The following is a 5,752-nucleotide window of genomic DNA, read 5'->3' as shown; positions in this document are numbered from 1 at the left end:
CTGGTTGGAGTCATACCGAGCACAAAGGAAAATGATTACATTTGAAGATCTGTCATCTCACCTCCAGTGTAGTGTTCTAGGCCCATCTTCAGCTGCTTCAGCAGTGACTTTCCCCTCAACTTAAGGTCAGTAATGGGAATGCTTGCTGATGATTGCACAGTATTCAGCACTATTTGTGACTCCTCAGGTATTGAATCACCACTTCCAAATGCGGCAAGAACTGAATAACATTCAGGCTTGGGTTGACAAGTAGCAAGTAACATGCACACCTCATATTTGCCAGGTAATGACCATCTTCAGCAACAGAAAATCTAACCATCATCCCTTTACATTCGATGGCACAACTGTTGCTGAATCTCCCACTATCAACATCCTGGGGGTTACCATTGATCAGAAACTGAAATGAACTAGCCATACAACTAAGTAGCTACAATAGCAGGTCAGAGGCTAGGAATTCTGCAGTAAGTAACCCATCTGCTAACTCCCCAAAGCCTGTCCACATTGACAAGTCAGGAGTGTCATGGCATATTCTCAACCTGCCTAGATGAGTGAAGCACCAACAACACTCAAGAAGCTTGACACTATCCACGTCAAAGCAGCCAGTTTGATTGGCATAACACCTACAAATATTCACTCCTTCCACCACCAATGCACAATTGCAGCAGTGTGTACAATATACAAGATGCATGGCAGAAATTCACCAAAGCTCCTTATGCAGCTCCTTCTAAAACAACAATCTCCACTATGTAGAAGGATGAGGGCAGCAGATACTTGGAACGCAACCACCTGTAAGTTCCCTTCTAAGTCATTGGCCATCCTGATTTAGAACAATACTACTGCTCCCTTGGAATAGCTGAGCCAAAGGTTTGGAACTTCCCAACAGCACTCTGGTGTTCTTACACCCCAGCACTGCAATGGTTCAAGGGGACATCACACCACCACTTTCTCCAAGACAATTAGGGATGAACAATGAATGTTAGCCTAACCAGTGAAGCCCACATGCCCTGAATTAATAAAAAAAAGTTCTAGGATGTGACTTGTCTGGTAGTACCATCAGCTGTCATCATAATGTCTCATTTGCAAGTTTTTGGCAAGTGTGAGGACAATCCATGTAGACCTAAGAAAGATAGATTAACATTTTCCCTAAATGATGAGAGAGTAGGAATTGTGGAGTAGAGAATTCACAGTTCACGTATAGAAATCAGTAAGAATTAGTGGACAGGAAAGATAACTTACAGGCTAATGGAGATAGTAAGAACTGCTGATGCTGGAGTCAGAGATAACACAGTGTGGAGCTGGAGAAACACAGCAGGCCAGGCAGCATCAGAGGAGCAGGAAAGCTGATGCTTCAAGTCGAGACCCTTCTTAAGGGTCCCGACCCAAAACATCAGCTTTCATAGAATAGAATCTCTACAGTGTGGAAACAGGCCCTTTGGCCCAACAAGTCCACACTGACCCTCAGAACACCCACCCACACCCATCCCTCTATAACCCACCTAATGTACAAATCCCTGAAGACTATGGGCAATTTAGCATGGCCAATCCACCTAGCCTGCACATCTTTGGACTGTGGGAGGAAACCGGAGCACCCGGAGGAAACCCACGCAGACACGGGGATAATGTGCAAACTCCACACAGACAGTCGCCCGAGGATGGAATTGAACCCAGGTCCCTGGCGCTGTGAGGCAGCAGTGCTAACCATTGTGCCACCGTGTCGCCCCTAATTTCCTGCTCCCCTGATGCTGCCTAGGCTGCTGTGTTCCTCCAGCTCCACACTGTGTTATCTATTACAGGCTAATGCAGGTGCCTTCATCTGTAGGGGCCTACAAAGTTTTCAGCTTTATGTCACATTAATTATAAAACTCTGATTAGACCCACCTTGAATAGGGATTCAATTCTGGGCATCACTAAAATCTCAAAAATGTCTTAAAAATGATATATTGGGCTTGGAGATATTGCAGCATCGTTTCACCAGAATGATTGCCAGGCTTAACAAAAAGGCGTAGACTGAGTTTTCATTCCTCTGATTATAGAAGATTTTGTGTTTTTCCCTTTACTGAAGACACAATGACAACAGTTAAAATGCCAGGTTCAACTGGAGTCTGCTAGAGGGACTCAACCGTTTCATAGGTACCAGCCTGGGTTTGAGCATTTGCATTAGTATGCTACAAAGGTCATTGTCGAAGACTTTAATCACCTTGTGTTGCAGGTAAGTAGTCTTTCTCACTTTGAGTACCAGAAGTCAGTTAGCTAGCAGCCAGACAAGAGAAACAGGACAACAAAAGCACTCTCTCTCACATAATTGCTGAAATTCAATCACAGTTGAAAGAAATCAGAACTATGGAGTCTGCACCAATCTGCAAAACTAGGGATCGTGAAACTGACTGTTCAACTACCAATGTCAACAACACTGGTAACCTTTTCGACAAAATGTGGAACTGGAAGAGCACAGCAGGTCAGACAGCATCTGAGGAGCAAAAAAGTCAATGTTTCAGGTCTGACCCTTCATCTATCTCCTAACACTTTTTATAACTTTTTTTGGACTCACTTCTTATTTCTATTCTGTGCATATGTGTGTTGCATTATTAATTCCTGAAAGTTTACTAATTAATAAACTCACTCTTTATTAAGTTAAAAAAGCCTTGTTAAATTGGCTCCTTTTAGAACATAAGTTCATTTGAGTCTGGGAGAAAAGTACTCACAAGGGAAGGGATCCATTTTAAAATTAACTTTGTTGTAACCGATTAAAGGGGTGGGTGAGTAAAGAAGGGGAAGCAGTCCATCCTTCCTCATCTGGGGCATTAATGATTTGGTATACCCCATCTGGAACTATAACAAATTGGAGAACCTCACTCAGGGTCTGGATGTAACAAATGATTTGATAGAGTAGCTAGAGAGACACTAATTCCAATGCCGTAGAGTCGACAACAAGTCAGCATATCCTTAAGATTTAGGCTGGGGCATGCAGGAATGATGACAACAACCAGGGGTAGCGAAAAATCACAGACCCTGGTGCTGCTCCTGGCCTGGACACCTGAACCATGTAGGATGAGCCTCCTAAAGCCCTGGTCTATGATTATAGAGTTGTACAGCACAGAAGAAACCTTTTGGCCTTTAAAATCTGTGTCAATATATCTACATTAATCCCACTTCCCAGCACTTTGTTCGTAGCCTTGAATGGCACAATGTCAAGTGCACATCCATGTACTTTTTAATGGTTGTGAGGTTTCCTTCCTCTACTGTCCTCCCAAGCAGTATATTGCAGATATACACCACCCTCTCATCCTTCTCTGCTCTCAAGAAATCAGCCCGAACGTATCCAGTCTGTCTTCACAACTAAAATGCACCCTTTCCAATACAATCACATCCTTCCTAAAGTGAGATGACCAGAACTACAAACAGTACTCCAGCTGTGGATTATTAAAGTTTTGTATAGTTCCAATATGAACTCGCTACTCTTATAATCAGTGCCACAACTGATAAAGTGTACCATATGCCATTTTAACTACTGTATTAACCTGTCCTGCTGCAAACAGTGATCTGTGAATAAGCACCCCAAGATCTCTTTGTTCCTCTGAGTTTCCTCATGTCCTGCCACTCATTGAGTATTCCCTTGTCTTTTTACTTCTTTCAAAGTGCATCACTTCACACTTTTCAGGTTAAATTCAATCTGCCACTGATCTGCCCATCTGACCAACCTGTATTTGCTCCCTCCGGACCTGCTAAAAGTCTCTTTTTCCTTCTTGTCTAGTTTTGAATATTCTTGGACATCCAGGGTTGTCTGGGCTTGTTTATCTTACATTTCACCCTAATGGGAATATGTTGAACCCGTACTTTCTCTAGTTCCATTTTGAAAGCCCCCTCACTGTTCTGCGATATATTTTCCCACAAGTATCTGTTCCCATTCAATTTTGGCCAAATCATGTCTTATTAAAAAAAATCCTTCCCTCAGTCCAAAATCATTTTTTTACAGACAAAATAAAAGTTTTGGATTTTGGATACTGGGCCCTAATGTAACCTTCTGTCCCAGGCCCTAACAGGAACAATGGGAAATGCAAATCTGGAACTCTATCCCAAAAAGTTGTTGATGCTAAATCAATTGAAAATTTCAAAACTGTGATTAATAGATTTTTTGGCAAGGTTATGAAGAGATGATAAACCAAGGCACATAAAGGGAATTGTTATACTGATTGATATATATTCATAAGTGGGTGTCACTAGCTTAGCCAATTTATGCTCTAATTGAATTTGGTACAGGTTCGGAAGGCTGTACAGCCTATTCCTGTGCTAATACTTATAGTGCAAAAACCATTCTCAACTATTCCTTTAAAATTGTTTAATGTATTAGCAGTATGATACTTCTGTGTTTTAGAAAGAACATTCATTTAAATGTTTAATTGCTAGGATGTACTAATGAGATACATGAGACTAAATTTGCTAGGCCTTGAATTATGTAGAGATCATGATAAGTGATAATTCCAAGCCTAACTCAACTGGCCCAGACAGCTTGCACACTTTATAATGCCTGCTCATGTCCATGGTTGTTGTATGCACCCTAGGCTCAAGAGGCTGCTGATTGGCTGTAAGCCTCATTCCTTCTAAGCATGTCGACCTCTTTAAATTACCTTGCGTGCAAAGTTTTGATAAAGTTCTTTGACCTCAAACTTTAACTCTTGTTTCTTTCTCAACAGATGCTGTCAAACCAGCTTTTTCCAGTCTTTTCTGCTTTCATTTCAGATTTCCAGCACCTGCAGTGTTTTATTTTTGTACCTATTAAATTCAGCCTACAGTGCTTAAAGTAAAGCTACTTAAAGACTGTACCTCTTACAAGTAAGTGCATTCTGGTTTCATCAGGATCTGAAACTGATTGGGCAACATCGAATGTATCCTCACATGCCAATTCCTACCAAATGTGCCACTACAACCTGATACTGCTCCAATAACCACTCACTTATTCCTCATCTACAAACAATCCATATCACACTGAAAAGCATAAAATAGTAACAATCTACCTGTTCTGCATACATCGGGTGCAGGCACAGAAAGTAGATATGTTACAGTGTAGAAGGAGGCCATTCAGCCCATTGTCTCTGGTCTCTGTATGTAGACTACAAGGAAGCACAAGTTATACTGCAGTTATTCAAAGAAAAACCTGGTTAGACCTCACGTGGGGTACTGTGAGTAGATCTGGACACCACATCTTAAGAAGGATATATTGGGCTTGGAAGGGGTACAACTTTTTTTTATTCATTAATGGGATGAGAGCGTTGCTGGCTAGGCAGCATTTATTGCCCACTCCTAATTGCCCAGAGGGCAGTTCAGAGTCAACCACATTGCTGGAGTGACATGTAGGCCAGACTGGGTAAGGATGGCAGTTTCCTTCCCTAAAGGACATTAGTGAATCAGATGTTTTTTTCCAACAATCAACAATGGATTCATGGTCATCATTAGATTCTTAATTCTAGATATTTTTATTGAATTCAAATTCCACGATCTGCCATGGCAGGATTTGAATTCAGGTCCCAGAATGTTATCTGAAGTAACAAGGTGCAGATCTGGATGAACACAGTTGGGGCCTCCCCCAACCGCATCCCAAAACCAGCCCAGCTTGTCCCCGAGATAGTAGGAACTGCAATGCTGGAGAATCTTAGATAACAAGGTGTAGAGCTGGATGAACACAGCAGGCCAAGCAGCATCAGAGGAGCAGGAAAGCTGACGTTTCAGGCCTAGACCCTTCTTCAGAAATGAAGAA

This window comes from Rhincodon typus, chromosome 1, assembly GCF_021869965.1.
Source record: "Rhincodon typus isolate 14 chromosome 1, sRhiTyp1.1, whole genome shotgun sequence".
In the NCBI taxonomy this organism is placed as follows: domain Eukaryota; kingdom Metazoa; phylum Chordata; class Chondrichthyes; order Orectolobiformes; family Rhincodontidae; genus Rhincodon; species Rhincodon typus.
Note: the sequence above shows the minus strand (reverse complement) of the source record.